Genomic DNA, 18,902 nt, shown 5'->3' with positions numbered 1-18,902 from the left:
GCTCCATGTAACCTATGTGTTTATCAAAATGACAGTTCTGTGTGTTTTTACTTAATCTCTCTTGTATATAAGTGTACCCTCTTTGAATCTTTATCAGTCATTTGCATATGAGTTCGGTCATCACAGTAATCTATTCAAAGAACATACTGTACACAATTCACTTGCTATAAAAAGTTTGTCTATTGCTGAAAAATGTTCGGCTGCTCAGTCTGTCACTATTTGACGAGTCATTCGTAAACAGAATCTGTAACAGCCTCATTTTTGTTCTTTTAACATTTAAGACAAGTAATAGCGTAACCTCTTTTTCTCATTTAGTCTTTATTAGTGGCATCCTCTTTCTACACCTTTTAATGTTCCTGATTTCCCTTTCTCTCTCTCTCTGTAAGTCATACTAATCCTGGACAAATTCATATATCTCTTACAGTGCACGAGTGAAAGTTTGTCAGTAGAGGCAACTATCAGGTTATGAAGTTGAGATATTTGAAGTAGTGAAGGCTTTGTGATGTTCTTATTGTGATTGTGTATTGGACATACTTGGTTGCAAGACAACTGCAAGTGTCCATGCAGTAGCTATGGCCTCTGGGAGATTATTATTACAGGTATGTATTATTATCATTATTCAATCTATTCATATGGAACAAGCCCACAGGGGCCATGGACTTGAAATTCAAGCTTCCAAAGAATATGGTGTTCATTAGGAAGAATTAAGAGGAAGTAAAGTGAAATACAAAATGAAGAGATCACACTTATCAAAAATGAAAAAATTAATAAATAGACAAAAAGTATTAAAATGCAAGGAGAATAGTATTAGGGTAGTAGTGCATTGGATCTTTGCTTGAACTTCTGAAGTTCCAATTACACATCCTCGGGAGGCTGTTCCGCAGTCCATTGGTGTGAGGAATAAAGGACCTCTGGAACTGATAAGTTCGACAGAGAGGCACATTTGCTGCATATTGGCACTGCTCTTCAGCGAATCTAGCTGATCTCGGCAGGTAAAGGGGATCAGGGATCAATTGTGAATGTGAAAGATCTCTGTTGAAATACAACTTATGAAAAAGTGACAAACAAGAGACCATCCGTCGATGGTCCAAATCATAACTGCTACTATTAGGAAACAGAAACCCACCACCATGAACAAGTCTATCTAAGAGAGATAAATCTCTGGTAGAAGCAGACATACACACCACTGAACAGTAGTATTCCAGTAAAAGAAGTACAAATGAGGTAAAGCAGGTTGCATTAATTTTATCACTGTTATAGGCATCTTGTGCCATGGAGTCTGCCTCTGCCACTGGGATCACTTTCCTTATTTTATGCTCCAGTTAAGGTTGAAGGTCTTCAGGTCCATTCCAAGGTCTCCCCCATATTGGGGTAGTGCCATCAGTGCTCTTCATTCAGTGCACTTTAGGCATTACTTAAGGTTCTTTGCATTGTCCCTTCAGCCCCTAGCTGCAACCCCTTTCATTCCTTTTACTGTACCTCCATTCATATTCTCTCTCTTCCATCTTACTTTCCATGCTCTCCTAACAATTGATTCATAGTGCAACTGTGAGGTTTTATTCCTGTTACACCTCTTAAACCTTTTACAGTCAATTTCCATTTTGGCAAGCGATCTGAATGACATCATAGATCCCAATGAGACTTGACCTTTGAACAAAATTCTGTATTCTATTCTATTATATTCTAAGGTCTCATTAAAGGAAACATTATCATTGTCCCTGATAATTTCCATAAGAGGAACCTCTTTAAGATCCTTGCCAAATTGGGCTCAATTCACCTGGGGTTTCTGTGTTCCTGAATTTGAGAGGTAGGCTTTGTTGAGGTCTGCTTTTGGGGCATCAGGCACCTCTTTAATTCCAGGTGAGGGGAACAGACTTTCTTAGTCCTTCTTGGTGTCCCTTGTTTGGGTGTCTTGTGACTTACATTTTCATCCAAAACAAGATGATGATGAAGGCAGTAAGATGTATACCAAAGCCTATGCTCTGTCTGACAGCAAGCAGCTGGTCAAAGTTGTACTTCTCTGAACAGGAGCCTTGAAGCCAGGAAAAGTTAGTATGATGCCTCTGTCAGTAACTCTCCTGGTCTTGATGTTTGGCATCACCTGCTGGAAAGATGACTGCTCTCTAGGTTGTGGACATAGTTGGCATATGGTTTGATGTGCTTGGAAGTACAGGTATCGTCCTTCAAAGGAGAAGAATGAAATGAGGGAGATCACAATTCCAGCTCATCATTGTGGATTTTTGTTTGAGTTGTAAGTTGAGTTGGTGATTCCACCATTGCCAAATGACTGCCTCTTGGAACTGGATGAGGAACACCTTGCATGGGTCAAGAAGGATAAAAAGTTGGAGGTCGAGTTTCAAATATCAGGTGTGAAAGACTGTCTTGCATCTATTCGTGAAGTATGGAAAACTGGTACTGCAGAAGTTGAATCCTATATTCATTCTCGGAGATTGTGGCCTATGCCAAGGGAGCAGAAATTGAGAATGCTGGTAGGGCACTGGAAGGAGAAGCCATGGCACTGAAAGACACTGGGTTAGAGCCAGGCAGTATTGCTGGTGTAGCATCATTTTTAGAGAGTTCTTTAACTGTGCCATGTTATCTGTCATTGAATAACTCAAGACTCTGAAGTAGAAGAAAAGCAAACTTCTTTTCAGTACCATCAGAACTTTTGCAATGTCTTCTAAGTTGTGACTGTTCTCTGCAAGTAGGATATGTTAGCTTAGGGAGCAAACCTGACCATGGCAACTACTGCAGGTTCCTGTCAAGGCAACATATATTCACAATAAGACTTACCAGGTAAGCTGTTATACCTATGCTGTAGTTTCATATGTTGAGCAAAGCAGAGATAAAAAAGCTAAATGACAAGCATAAGGCAAATGCAGCCCTGCTTACAACCTATTAGCATACAGCCAAGCACATGTACATGAGAAACACAAAATAGAGTACAAAGATCACAACTATAAAAGAAAAGCTGACAATTGTAAATTTAGACAATATGGTTACAAGAAATACAAAATGTAGACTACCCCGTATCACTTACTGAATGCTATAAAATGAACATTTTGAGGATTAAGTGAATCAGATACTCAATGCAAACTAAGTATTAGCTTCTACAAAGTAAAAAAATACAAATTATTAAAATAGCAAACAAGAACTGACCTTTAAACATTAAAGGAAAAACAACTAAACAGAGGTGTAAGGAAATACAACATACAGTACTCCCAAAAACACTTCACAAGAAAAATTATATTTATACAGAATTTAGGATCCTAAACTTAGAAAATTCATTAGCTTTCTTGCCACTCATAATTACTAGCACTGACTTAAACCAAAATGAATACCAAAATAACCCCAAACATTGGAAAAAACAGAAAAACTAGCACTATAAATGGTAACTGAAATAGTTCTCTTAATTGATTGCCATTAAGTCAGGCAGTGAAAAACTTTTAGCAAGCAAAGATGGTCTTCACCTAAAAGGTGAAAATTCACCAGAGTTTTCCCCATAAGGGAGTAGTGCCATCAGTGCACCTCGCGCAGTGCACTGTAGGCATTACTTGAGATTCTTTGCAGCGTGCCTCCAGCCCCTAGCTGCAACCCCTTTCATTCCTTTTGCTGTACATCCATTCATATTCTCTTTCTTCCATCTTACTTTTCACCTTCCTCCTGTTACACTTTTAGAACCTTTTTACTGTAAATTTCTGTTTCAGTGCTGAATGACCTCGTAGGTCCCATCACTTGGCTTTGGCTTAAGTTCTATATTATACAGTATTCTATATTCTAGGTAAAACTAGCACTAGAAATAGTACTTGAGGTGGTTCTCTTCATTGACTGCCATCAAGTGAGGCAGTGAAACCTTCTAGCCAGCAAAGATGGTCTTCACCCAAAAGGTGAAGATTTCACCTGAATTTCCTTCTGCTAAAAAGCAAAAATAAGGAGATAAAATAGTGGATTAATGCTTGACTGACTTTGTAAGCAAATGAAGGCAATCCTCTAGCAAGGAATCAGGAAGTCTGAATTTTGTGAGTTGTTGACAGTTCAAAAGACACATGAAAAGTGTGACTGTTAACTGCTGAGGATTGGAACCCCTGTGCACATGCTCATAGTTACCTGCTGACTAATGTTTTTCTTTGGCCTGTTAGGGAAGAGATGGATTTGTGTATAAATTTGGGGAACATGAAACTGGGCTAAATTATAAGCACTAAAAGGTTTGTGATGAAACAAAAGAATAAATTACAATATACTGTAATGTGCTTTTTAGTGTAAGACTTCAGAAGAAGGCTTAGGCAATGCCCTAGATTATTCAATATTGGAATGGTCTTTTGAGTAGTTTTAAAGTCATTTCTAAAATCTTTGTTTTTCTTTTCAGATTATTGTCCTATCTTCAGAAATCCACCTCAGCATCCAAGGACCTTGACAGTGTTATTGACTGGCTGCTCAAGGAATAAGAACACATTAAAGTAACCAATTTTGGGCAAATTAAGCTCCTGTATTTGCAAAGCTGTCTGTCATTTCAGAAGAATTGGAAGACAGAATATGCTGTAGCATAATCATGGTGACCCAGTTTTTCTCAATTTAAATTCAGCATTCAGTATGCTGATACGTAGGAGATCTGTTTGGTACAAATGTATACATAAATCATCTGTATGGAGGTCTGAATGTTTGCTATAGTATTGGTAATCTTTGAAAGGTACAGTATTTATGATATACAAGTGATGACAATTGATACAAGGATTTGGAATGCACCCATGCACACCAAGATTTTCATTCTGTTGTGTAATGACTGCATGGATGTGATTTAATTGTAATACAGTATATTGATTTACTGGTTCACTTTATTAATTGTTCATTCAGTTTTTCTTTGCTCAACTTATCTGTCATTGTACTTCAGTGCTCTTTTGTGCTAAGGGCATTTGCTGGGTAATGTCCACAGTCTCTAAGCTGTAGACTTCACTTGGTAATGTCATTCCCAACTACAGTAGCCCCTCAGCTTATCTGGTGATTCAGGGTCTGCCTTTTTGGAGAACTGCCAAATTTTGGTAAATGACAAAGACCTTATGGTTAGCCTTCAAATGAGCTTGCAAAATATCCCAGGGCCAACTCAGATGCCCTGGATACAGTAATTTGTATAATTTCTAGTGTAACCTAACCTGGATTTTACATTTATTATTTTAAGGTGATTTACCCACACAGTGCCTCATATTTTGAAAGTTAGCCTAGCAAGAAAGTTCCATAATTGTAGATGAGAGTTCCTACATACACACACTGTATATGCTTACTTGATACATAACTTGTGTACATTCAGTAACAATAAGCAGCATATAAGAAATACCCTACAGCCTGTATTTTTAATGTTCTTTGTTTCTTTTTTGTTAACTTATGTGAAAAATATTTCAGGGGAAAGATGACAGTAGGTGTAGCTCAGTGTATCACAGCAAAACTTATATACACTTACATTGTTGATAAAAATGGCACATTAATACTTAACACAATAGAAACAGTGCTACATGAGTTGGTTTAATGTGAATAAGTTCCAAGACACTCAGATATTTGATAATACATAAAGAATTTCTCATATGAGTCCCCAGCCATCAGTGGAACACTTTGTTTCAATACAAGTGCAGTACTTTTAATGATTAGATGTAACACCTGAGAGTGTGATGATGCCATCTTATTGTGTACAATATTACTAAGAAGCTAAGACAGTGCATGCATATATGTGTTGATCATCTGGTCTTGTCTAAGTTCACTCCCCCCGCCCCCCTTTCTCTCTCTCTCTCTCAAAAGTGTTTCTAGAACAGTTGTGCATAGTAGACATTACTGAGATTTTAAATGAACCCCATATTAAAATGCAAAAATCATTATATGTGTATGTGTGTGCATCAGCTTGTGATTTCATAGTTACACATTACAATGGAATAACTGTAAGTTAGGAAAAAATGAGTGCTATGCGTAACATTAGTTAATAAGTACTAAATAAATTCAGCAATTCAGTACTAACAGGAGCATTAGGAAATTAAAGTATTGAATAAAAGGAACCCATAGTCATCCCCACAGGATTAAAAAAAACACATTGCAGTACAATATTCATGCATTATATACTTTACAAAAGTGATAAATTTCATCAAAATATCAGAATGAAAAATCAATAAGCCTACGCATAGTGAATGCTCTAGAACCACCAACAGACAGCTTGAAGCCTTTCCGTCAGTCACTAGTTTTCAGTACATGGTTTAATGCAGGATTTTAGCATGAATCCTAGTAAATCAAAAGAGGTCAATTCCATACAGTTGCTCATGTAAACTACACTTGGAATGTCATGGACAAAATTAGCTGAGAAAATTATGCATATTTACTGATTTACATTTCAGTGTTTATTAAAGTAAGTTGGACAACAGTGGTGCAGCAATTTCACTGTGCTGTGTATGTGCACTGGTCTTAGGATTATCTGAATGTGACACATCAAGAGTGTCTTTGGAATCTATAAGGATTATATGCAAGAAATCATTACTCTGTTGGTACACTAAAGTACATATATATTCATGATCTGTGATGAAATATTTAACTTGCATGGCCTCTAATTGCACAAAAGAAAGAAAATCACCAAACCTGCTTGAATTTGCATTATTTACAATACAAACAATTCACAAAAATTTAATGAGTAGGAGAAATTGCTTTATTTAGATTACAAACAATTCACAAAATTTTGATGAGTAGGAAAAATTGCTTAATTACATCGCAAACAATTGACAAAAATTTATTGAGTAGGAGAAATTGTTTTATTTACACTACAAACAAATTTACAAGACTTGATTGAGTAGGAGAAATACTGTGGAGGCAATTTGGGGGATGGGGGTGGCAGGGGTTAGTCATGTAAGTAACCAAGGAACCTGTGATTGCTTGTTTAGAATATCTCAAGGTTGTTTCAGAATTGCATGTCTTGCATCATTACCAGATTTGTAAGTTTCACTTAAAAATCATGTGGTGGAAGCTAGTAAGATGAGGTGCTACCGTAGTAGTTACTTTAAAATTTATCATTCTTTCCTTCTGTTTAGTAATGCTGTAGAAATTGCCTGTCAGTATTTGGATCTGGGTAACGAATCTACATCATTTTCATTGAAGTTATAGAAGCTTTTTCCATTTCACAAGTGACTGGTGAGGTGCTTTAGCTGTATAAGAACTGGTTATCATATGGAAATGTGTTTGTTGTTGCTGAAAAGATATTCAAAATGTATTTTCATGGAAACAGGGTTCTTGACATGTTGTACACCTGTATGAAATGGTGTGTCTAGAGGATTTGATTTGAAAAATTAATGTAATATATTTTAGAGTTTTGTTAAATTCTATCATTTTGAAAGTTTTTTATTGGGTGCATTCTGTGGTAAATTTTCTGATTGAATAAGTGAAATCTTGTTAAGGAAAACAGAAGCCAAGGAGCTTAGATCTTGTTTGGATTTTATGTAACAGTTTCATTTTTGTTTAAGTGTTATGGGTAGATGCAGTAATGTTAAGAAATTTTGAAAAAGAAATAATTTTTTCCAAGAAGATTTGCCTGCTTCTTGTATTTGCCTCGAAGATGTCATCACCAGTCCCACTGTCTCAACACCTCTTGGACAATTAGCCGATTCAATTGAAAATGGCTTTCTTGTTGGAAAATCAAAATTGAAATATCTCAAAAATATTTGTAACATAAAAAAACATCACATTGCATCAAAAGTTGTTCTAGAAGCTTTTCTATGAAGAATCATTGTGTTTATTAAAAACCAATAATTTATGCAGAAAATAATAAAATTTATATGGGAATCAAAATTGTATTTTCAACAGCTCTGCCTTGGAAAGTGGTGGATAAGCTGCAGAAGTCAAAATGCCCCCAAAACAAAAGTTATAGAAAAACTGCTTTTTTTTTTAACTGCAGCAGCAAAGTCACATGTCTGAATTAAAAAGTGCCAACTGAAATGCAAGACTTAAAAAGAATTCCACACGCTAGACCATGATATGCCCTGAAAGGAAGAATAAATAAGAAATTGGCAAAAGAAGAGAGCCAAATGAGAAAGACAAACAGCAATGAGTCTCCAACTTATGCAGTCATTTTGAAACTACAACATAGACCCACCAGTCAAGGCCCCATGACCAAGAACCACCAGGAATCTTCAAATCAAACCAGCCAGTGGAGTATGCTGTTGAAACAGAACATAACATAATAATCAAACTCACTGTGTTCATCATGGCCAGCATGAATGAGGAAAGCAGTTCCCGAAACATTCCAGAAAACACTAAGAAAATTTCAAAAGTAAATTGACTACAAATAGTGAAAATTTCCCAAGGAGGTCATTTTGCAAAGGAAGCAAGTTAGAGCAGGATCAGTTAACCCAAGTGACTGGAACCATGAGAATCAAGAACTCAAGAACCAGAGAATTTCTGTAAGAACATGTTTCTGGAAAGCAAATAACCAAGGACCAGACTGAGGAAGAAGCCATAATAACCTTGCTTGAGACTGAACAGATGATGTCACTGATGCATGAAGAATGTGAAAACAGAAAAAAGGCAGAGGGAAACCCATGAAACTGATGAGAAGACCAACAAAAAATCCAACAGGCATTAAGACTAAGCTGATAAACAACATCAATCAAACAGGATGGACTTGAGTCATATAGAAGAATAATGCAATAAGACCAAAAATCCCATAAAGAAAGTGACAATGAATCTGTACGCAGATATAGAAATGGAAATTTGCACCAGATTGTGTAATGAAAGATCATTGATATATTTCCATGCTCAGGGCAATAAAATATACATACACAAATGACATATCTATTTGCAGAAAATGCAAATGAACTGAAATACAATGGCAAAGAAGGAATACAGAAACTGGGTACTGATTGATTTATTACCACGGTAAGGTATACAATAGTTATTGGTCAGGGAAATGGAGCCCGACCCCATGATATCCGTGAGCAGTATCTGATGAAGGGATTTAAATCTTAACAGTCAATCAAATAAAATGACAAAGAGACAAAAGTTTGTGATGCTGTGAGAAATTTACTGGTGAAATCTGCAACAACTGAACAGCAAATTGAATTGAGAGAATCACGACAGTTTAATGATAGATTACTTACAAATGATCGCAGAACTGGCTAATCTCAAGACATCATTTCAAGAAACTTTTAGTGGGTTGGTATCCTTACTAACAGAAATAATGATTGGAAGATTTAGTGAACTGTTAATCAGCAAAATCAATTGGCTTAAAAGAAATCTTGATATGGATGGCAAGAAGTTCTCAACTATGACTCAAAAAGAAAGAACGCAGTTTTGCTGGGTATGACATCATGAGGAATGGACTGAAAGTTCTGAGGATGTTGTTGCAGTGAACTCTCAACAGCTTTTCAGCAGAATCTATGTTTTTGGAAAATGATGACCACTGCTAATTATATGATTCCCATTAAACCTCCTTCACTTTTGACGACATCTCAATGAGAAAAGGCACAAAGCAGCCTTAGTGACTAAATTGGAATCATATGGACCTTGGGAAGGCCTTAGTTTCAGATGAATACTCAGTATGGTTGGTGGATGGTGGTCATCTTCTTCATGAAGTTGTGTACAAGGTTTTCAGGCCTTATCGGCTGATATTTTTCAAGTCCTGTCCAGGTTATGTAATCAACCATTATGGCAAAAATGCAACAGTTGTTTTTGATGGCTGTATCCAGTGGTCATCAACAACCAAATCTCAAGAGCAAAATCGTAGGGCATCCAAGCATTGTTCTATAGACTTTTTCAATGAGGAATGTTACTCAACGTTACCACAAGCGGATTTCCTGTGTAATACCCAGCGTTGCAAGACACTGCTGATCAGTAAACTGAAGGACCACATGCAGCAGTGCTGGCATTACAGTTATAGTTGCCAAGGAAGATGCAGATATGTCTATTGTTCAAACTTCTTGGTCATTAGAAAATAGTGGACATAATGTAGCAGTGGTGAACACAGACTTACTAGTACTCTTTCTAAATCATCCACAAAAATACTGTTATTAAACCTGGTAAAGTACACAACCCCAACAAGATCTATGATATTAGTTGAAACTTCTATCTAACCTGGGACATCTTCTGGTCAACATCTGCTGGAACCTCCATGACTGTCAGAGGCCTGGACACAACATCAGCTTTATATGGGAAGGAAAAGAAAGTCCTTTGATATTTTGTGGAAGAGCCAAGACATATGCAATTCAGTGTCTGTATTTGATAACTTGTTTGGCATCTAAAGATGAAGTTCTTCATTGGCGAAGCTTTCCTCCTTTCTATGTAATGGAGCGGAGAAATTTCTGTGGACAGGTATCGTTTGCATGCATACAATGAGAACAGTTGCAAAGATGTCACTTAAATCCTTTCAGTTATCAACATTGCCACCAACAAGTGATGCAGCTCGCTTGCACTGTTTAGAGGTGTTCTACCAATTCACAGCATTAACATGGTAACCATCTCTCGTGTCCAGTCGAATGGGGATGGGAGAGTTCCAAAATGGGCTGAAACCCATCCCTTCAGGTGAAACCTCCAGCTCCAGATGACTTGTTACATTTAGTCAGCTGTAACTGTCTTGCAACAGGCTGCCGCCATCAATGTGAATGTCACCAGGGCTGGTTTATCATGCTCAAACATCTGTGACAGTGTTTGTTGGATGGTGAAAATGGGCACTACCATTTGAGGAGGATGATGAAGAAGACGCTCATGTGTTGAAAGAAAACTTAACATCAAGAATGTTTGAGCTCTGAGTGTGTTCTATTCAGATATAAAACAATCCATATTTACTGCAAGAGTACCCTATATGACATACTTGTCCCACAATTAACGTTATGCTGGCCTGCTGTTATATTTTTTTGTGTTTGAGAGCTTATATTTGTATTAATGAACACTCAGTTGAAATATTTTCCTTCGTATTTATTGTTATTGTACATGGGTATAACCAAAGTGTATGTATTATTAATCCTACACAAGATATTTGTCTGAAACCTCATTAATATATCAGGCATCCTTCTCTATTCTAAAAAAAAAAAGCACGAGATCCTTTCACTGCCATTGTAACTCCTGCAGGGACTTACTCATTAAGAAATGAATAATGATGCACTATTAAAACATTGTTCAATAATTTATCAGAATGATTGCAAATCAACACTTCCCATTAAAAAAATGTTTGATCCTGTATGTGAAAATTTGACATTTCAGTTTTCTGAAATATTTTCCTCCATAACTTTTTTATTTATGAATATAAGTATAAACTTGTATATATGGGACCAAAAGAGAAAGTATGTTCTATAACATTGTTTAAAAGCATTTTGTCATATAGGCACCAGTTTTGTAGAAATTGTCTTTGAAAATAAATTGGATTAGGAATTTCAATATTTTTTTTTTTTTCATATAGATTTTCATTTTTTTAAATTAATCTAGTGAGTGCTCTAAAACAATCAATTCTGTTAACAACTTTTATTGAGTGGTGTTTTTGATAAAATTTATTTTTTGAGATCTTTGAATTTTCTGGAAATCCACTATGGCGGCCATTTTCCAAAATGACGGCCTAACCAAGCGTGGGAGACAGTGGGGTTTTTTAATATGTTGTTCAGGTCACAATTGACTCTATACCTGTGCAAAGTTTCAGTCATCTAATTATTTCAGCAACCCCGGATTTTGATCCTGGTGCTCCTGGGCTATATGGGTAGATGCAGTAGTGTCGAAGAAATGTTGAAAAAGAAATATTTCTTTTCCAGAAGTTTCCAAGATGTGCCTACTTCTTGTATTTGCTCGAAGATGTCAATTCACCAGTCAGTTACTGTTGTCAACACCTCTTGGACAATTAGTGATTCGATGAAAACCCTTTCTTGTGGAAATGACACCAGCAGACATCTCGTGCCATAGCTTTTTGTAACATGGAGAAAATCGATCCACATTGTTCAAAAATTTGTTCATGGTAGCTTCTATGGCGTGATGAAAGGGCCATGGTTTATGGCCCAATCATTATGCAGAAAATCAAAAAACTCAGCAGCAGGAATGAAGATTGTCATGTCGTCATTAGCTCTGCCCTGGACAGTGGTATATAAGTCCTCGAAGACTTGGAGAACCCATCCTACCCATGTAAAAGAGTATAAAATCTGCTCTAACTGCAGGAGTTTCAAAGAAGAACCTACACTGAATGCAAAAGGGCCATACTGAAATGGTGACTTGCAAAGCCATGCTTGGCCTGGGTGGTCCCTTCACATGAGATTTCTCTTGAAAGGAATCTGAATATTTATAAGAAATTGGCGAAAGAAGAAATGCAGATGGAAGAAGACAAACATGGAGTTCCAACTTATGCAGTCACAGCAGCACCCACTTCCAGTATCCAGTCAAGGCCCCCCTCTTGGCCAACTGACTACCAGGCAGTCAAATGTTGCAACCAGCCAGTGAGTATGCCCCCAGGCAAACAGAACATCTCCATGATGCACGGCCTGCATTTTCATCATGGCCTAACATGAATGAGGCAGCAGTTCCCAGCACATTCCAGAAAACACTAGAGAAAATTTACTCCTTCAAATGGACTCAAATAGTTGAAATTTCAAGGAGGTCATACTTGTCCCAGAAAGTTACAAGGCTGAGCAGGATCAGTTAACCCAAGAGACTGGAACCATGAGAATCAAGAACTTGGGAACTCAGGAGAATCAAGCATGGACAAAAGGAAATAACCAAGGACCAGACTGAGGAAGAAGCCATAATAACTTGGCTTGAGACTGAACAGTGGGAAGCACTGATGCTGGAAGACGACCTTCTGAAAACATGGCAGATGGAAACCTGTAATCAGTAACTTTAGAGAGAAGACCAATGGAAATCTGCTAGCCAGGGAAGAGGACTGCGGCCAGAGCAAACAATGGTGGCATATAAAAATAATGGAAATAAGACCAAAAAGAACACAAAAGAAAGGGATAATGAATCTGTACCCAGATACAGAAATGGAAATACCAAACAGATTTGAAAGATCATTGGTATGACCAAATCAGGAGAAATAAAATATACATACACAATGACATATCAGAAGAAGAAATCCCTGTGGTTCTGTTGATGCTCTGAAAGGTGGTGTGAGGTCAAGGTGGTGTGAGGTCAAGAGACAGAACTGGGTACTGATTGATTTATTACCTGGGCAGTAGGTATTCATAGCAGCGTGTGGACTTTTTAACGTGGTGCCCAACCCCAGATATCCTTCTTTCATAAAATTCATTGCAGAGGTGAGAGTAAACATGGTTTAAGTCAATCAAATTTTAAAAGTGACATAAATGGACATCTAAAACATATATTGGGAAAAAGCCAGGAGGTTCTATCATACAAATATATGGCAAGATTCTTGCTGCATTGATAGATTCAATACATGATCGTAATTAATGGGAAAGAAGATCTTTACAAGTATAAGTCAGGACAATTACTCAAATAATGATTGAATGATCTGTTGAAACCTAATCACGCCTATCTTCTTCATTACTCAGAAGTGCACTGAGCTCATTACCAATCTGAAGTTCAAAACTTAATCGATATCTGTGACTACTTCTTGTATTACTGAAAACAGTTGAGTACGGCCCTAAATCTGCAACGTGTTCTCAAGCTAGTTCAATGAATCCCAGAATAGCTTCATCCGAGGTCTTGTTTTGTGGACACTTCTTGTCGTCTAGTGGTTTCTCCCATTCCTTGTCCATCAGAAAGGCTGGCTTTAACCAAACATAGATATCCAGTATTCCCGCCCATAAATTCATTGATCTTAAAGCCTTGGATATTCCATTTAAGACTCAGTATGGTCTTACAAAGTCAAATGGGCAGTGGGTTCATTCATGAAGAAGCAAACTGGGGCTCTCAAAATATCCAAAATGAATAAATGAGTCCTGTCCCAAAGTCTTCTTGAATTTAAACTTCTTTGCAATTTTAAAAGTCTTAGAGACAAAAAGGTAAAATTAGGTGTCTGGCATGATTTTAAAAGAGTTCTCCAAAGTAATTTCAATGCTTTGCTGTTACTGTTTCTGCGGGAGATTCAATTGGTACTTGGTCCTTGGTGAGACCGAGCAGGACCCAACTAGCTAGTTCAATCCAATTCTATCAATACAACGTGCCATCAGAGCTGCTTTCAATGAACGGTGGGTCCTTTCCACCATACCGTTGGCTAATGAGAATTTGAATGCTGTCATACTGTGGAGTGTTGTCCCATGAACTAGGCATCAAAGATCGACACACAGTTCCTAAGGAAGAAAGAATAATTTGTTAAATTATTCTGTTAAAAACGTATCTAAAAACTTAAAATGCTTATCCAACTTCCATAATGGGCTTCTTAACATGCAGGCGCTTGTTGATGCATTATACTTCATCAGAATCAAAGTTGAAAACTGGTCATCTTGTGGAATGGAAATTACAACACTGTCTTTTTTATCTGGCATCCCCTACATTGATGCAGATGAAATCACTAAAAAGTCAAAATGTGCCCGAAACATCGCTAGGTGACATTATCTCTATGGCTGATTCCAACACTAAAGATCTTACTTGTTTTGACTGTGGGTTGTAAATCTTGAAAATCTTTCTCTTGTGCTCCTGGATCCTTCCATCAAATTTCTCTGTAATGAGGCAGAATGGTTGTTGTTCTGTCCTATAAACCTATTTCCTGGATGATGTCAAATGCCTTCTGTTTTCTGATTGTAAATGAGAAGTATCAAATAAAATTAATGCTGCTGGTGTTGCAAAAAGTTTCTACATCCTTGAAAATTGGCACATCTTCCCATTTGTAGTGCCTAAGCTGCTGTTTCTTTCTGCAGCCCTTTCATTATCTTTGGGGTCTTCAGTCTCAGAATGCCCAGGTGGACTGAATTTCATTAACCCTTGATAGGAATGTCATCTATTATATTCATCTTGCCTTCTCCATAGCAGATGGCATGGTGCATCCAAATTTGACAGTAGAACCAGGTGTCCACTGATGTTTTTAGATGTTGGAGTCTCCTACCAAACAGATGATGCAGCTTTTTTGATGTGGACATTACGACCTCTGAAAATCTTTTGCTTGTGCTCCTGGAGACTTCCATCAAGAATGACCTGTAATGAGGTCTACATGATTGTCAGAACTGTTATAAACCTATTTCCTTTCAATTGTGTAAAATAAAGTTTTATGATTGTAAATGAGAAGCCATACAAATTAATAGCTGCAGCAGTGTAATTCATTTTGCAATAAAGCACTTTATTCTTTTACCAATCTCCTTTTCATGGAAGGGTATGGACACACCCAGGGAGGTTCTTATGTTACTACAGAAAATGTACAAGTAATTCTACAAACACAGGAAATGAACTTACCTTCTTTTTTCTTATTGTATGCTGTATGTCAATGTAGCTGATCACAGCAAGGTGAGAGTGATGGAGTCATCTTCTTCATGACAGGTTTGCACCTCTGCCACATATGACGACAAGTAATCAACATCTTTCTTTCCTTCTGTCTTCAAGTCTTCAGCTGAAAACCCATATGAACAGAGTCAACAGACTATAAACCCACGACAGCTCCGAGCGAAAATCAGCCTGCAAAAAGGAGAAGTTAAAGAATAATTAAATATAAGGGAACATAAAGTAAAAACAATACAGTACACCTGAATGATTGAGGGTCTTTTGGTATAACCTCCACAGACACATGACAAAAGGTAGACTAATGGCTTGGTACTCCTGCTGATCTATGTGCCAGTCATCACTGGACTGGGCTAAGTGGTAAACCAAGTATTTCTTCATAAGCACATTGCACATGGCAGAGCTCAGTTATTCCTTGCCTAGAGACAATCTCTTCTGGTTCTAATAAAGATTAGTGTGATAGTCAGGGCAGAGTTTAATGTTTCCACTAATGATTTCTGAAGACTACTACATCTCAGTAACCAGAACTTGAAGCGTGAATGGTAATGGATCTTGCTAGGGGCTGTTTTTTCTGAGAAGACAAACACTATCTTACAAGAAAACACATTACTAAATTGCTAAACCTTATACCCCTGACCAAACTATTAAACATTATAACATGAGAACCAAGACACCTTCAGGTTCCTGGTAAGGAATAATTTGGCCCAACCCCAGTACTAAACATTAGGAGGAAGATGAAAAATGTCTACCAGTTCCATGGCCCTGTCCAGGGTTACCCAGACCAATAAGTGACTATACTAAATGATGTATGTCATATTCAAGGTAAGACTGGAAGGCACTATGAAGACAACACCATCCCAAACAGGCAGGACCTGACTGCCATCATAAAAGAAATATTCTTGTTGCTCACAAGTCAAGAAATCTGCACAAACAACTACAACACCCACTGATCTGGACAATGGCCCCCAGGGGAATGGTGCCTTAGAAATATCCCAAGCACCCACCTACCTGCTGTCAGATGCTGTCAAGGTTATGGCAAATAACCTTTGACTATTGCAAGCAATTACACATGTATGAGGTGCTACACTAAAAGCAACAAACAAAAACAATGGTCATTGCATTTATCAACTCCAACACCACTGAATAAATGCAGTTAGCACATCCTCAAAATCTATTACTGAAACCATTCTGATTGCAACCATGCCATACTGAAATAAAGTGGAAAGGTGAAAATGTAAATGTACATTTCTGTTCAAAGAATTTTTGTACATTTCCATTAGCAAAATGGAAACCTTCATGAATGCATCAGAGACAGCTACTAAGGTCAAAACATTCAGAGACAGCCACTAAAAAAGGTCAAACAATTAAACAGCAACCTTCTTTCACATGGAAAAATCAAGCAAGGCCTTCAATTGGTGGAAGAACAGAGATAACAACAGCTCTCTTTAAACAGAATTCTATTGATGCAGCTATTATTAATTTAAGCATGGAAAAAGAAAGCAAAACGGCCTTCAAATTTACTAATAATAATGCAAGCTTCCACTGAACAGAATGCCCATATCAGAAGATAACAACAGCTAACAATAGTAAATAACACAAATGAATATACCTTAACAGATATGCACATTAGCAGCAGCTGGTAAGAAAAGGAAAGACAATGATGAATGATGCTTTACCTAGGAAAAGCCAATTTCAAAAACACTTATAAATGCAGATGCCTACTTAGGTAAAGGATTCAGGCATATGCTGCTGAGGCATCTTTGCAATTCTGGTCAAGTCTTCAGTACAGAATTTCAAACTTGCAGAGTAGAGTACTTATCCAACAAGGCCATAATATGCATGCCCTTCACAACTGTAGTATAAGGTTAGGCTACTGCTAGTTAGACAGTATTAGCAATGACCTGTAAGGGATAAAAATCCATTACTCAATTTGGACAGTCAATGGACATGCCATTTACATATCTCAATATTGCCAATCAAGTAAAATTCAAAATATTGTATATTTCAGCAAGATCTCTTCATGGATTTATTTCCAAAACATGTCATTCAGCAATGGCTAAAGTGAAGACAAACATTAACAACATTAACATTATTAACAGTTTCACCAGAATATTAAGTAAACATTCTTAACTTATGCAACTGATGCAGTCATATGAAATAACATCTCTTATAGTTAATGTTGTCCTGTACGTACTCTACATGTGAGGACTGGGTGTATTACAGAATTTTTGTTGAATTAGTTAAATGATACCATTAAAATTTGTAGATTTACAAGGCTCACCTGAGGGATTTGTTGTTGACAGACTGGTAACATTGGAGCAATGTAAAGCTAAAGTAACTGAGCTGCTTAGTGGAGAGCCTCCATAGGAAGAAGAAGAAACAAAGAGCAGAAAATGCAGCTCGGAGCCAAAGGTTTCCTAAGAACCATTGAGAGTCTACAGTGAACATCTCAAGATAAACTATAGAGTACCATCCTGTACACTGGTTCCACTTAAGATAACCACTCAGAAATTCCTGAGATACTTGGAAAGCATTTCAGAACTAAATTTCAGCCATAAACAATACATTATTCAAACAGCTAGCTTTCAATTACTAGGAATGATGCAGCTATCAAATGACCACTGCTAAATGTCAAGAATTGAGGTGGAGGCCAAGACATTTGATTCTACGTAAGGGTTTATGGAGGACAATTTGTTAGGACAACTTATTATATGAACATTATCTATGCAGGAGTCAGGTGGTGTTACTTGATCTTGAGCTAATATCAATTCTACAGTGAAAACATCATAATCTTCTACAGCAAAAACATTGTAATCTTCTACAGTGAAAACATCATAATCATAATCTTCTACAGTGAAAACATCGTAATCCAGTGTTATTACTGAATCTACTTAAAGTGTGATTTAATTGGGAGAAAATTCAGGTCTTCTTCAGCTTCTTGTATATAATTAAAATTATCCTCTGCATCTCTCTTATTGGTGATCTCAAAAAACATTCCACCCTGCAGTGTCTTGCTTCTCGTTCTGATGTCATTACTGACCCATCATCCCTCCTTTCGCCTTGGACTGTCCACTCTTATCTTTTCACCCGTGGATATTTCATAATTCTTAGTGCTACCCTAACCACTGTGTCACTCCCTGAATACAGAACATGGCTTTGCCCACAGAATCAGCCTACATCTCTCCAATACCTTCTTGTAATTTGTTTTAATTTCATTTTCTCAACTTGAGTATTTAATGCATTCTACTTTGTATTCTCCATCTCCTCCCTGAAATTTTTCTACGAGACTTTTTGCCTTTGTCTGTTCTTTAATGTATTCATGGTTTCACTTGATACCCAATGTTTCTACTGTTGCCCCATCTCCTAATGTATTTTTTACGCCCAGAACATTGCTATACATTCCCTGGGCTTTTGCAAATTAAACAGTCCTCACTGATTGTTTTCCTCCTCCTCCAGATATTGGTTTCCTCAGATAACTGCTAATCTATTTTATCATTACACTCCAAAATTCTCTTGATGCTCATCAAGAA

The 18,902-nt window shown here is 37.2% G+C and overlaps 1 long non-coding RNA gene across 6 annotated transcripts in view; it reads left to right on the top strand.

The window, feature by feature from the left end:
* Positions 1-7,246, top strand: part of LOC136846445 (uncharacterized) — a 798,351-nt gene extending 791,105 nt beyond the window's left edge. For 5 of the 6 annotated variants that reach the window (XR_010855393.1, XR_010855394.1, XR_010855392.1 and 2 more), the window contains 2 exons: positions 425-599; positions 4,367-7,246. This is a non-coding gene — a long non-coding RNA (uncharacterized lncRNA). The remainder of the gene's footprint in view (positions 1-424; positions 600-4,366) is intronic. The other variant, XR_010855395.1, reaches the window with a different exon arrangement.
* The last annotated feature ends 11,656 nt before the right edge of the window (positions 7,247-18,902 follow it).

Source organism: Macrobrachium rosenbergii, chromosome 15 (assembly GCF_040412425.1).
Source record: "Macrobrachium rosenbergii isolate ZJJX-2024 chromosome 15, ASM4041242v1, whole genome shotgun sequence".
Taxonomy (NCBI): domain Eukaryota; kingdom Metazoa; phylum Arthropoda; class Malacostraca; order Decapoda; family Palaemonidae; genus Macrobrachium; species Macrobrachium rosenbergii.
This window is presented reverse-complemented; position numbering and strand designations above follow the sequence as displayed.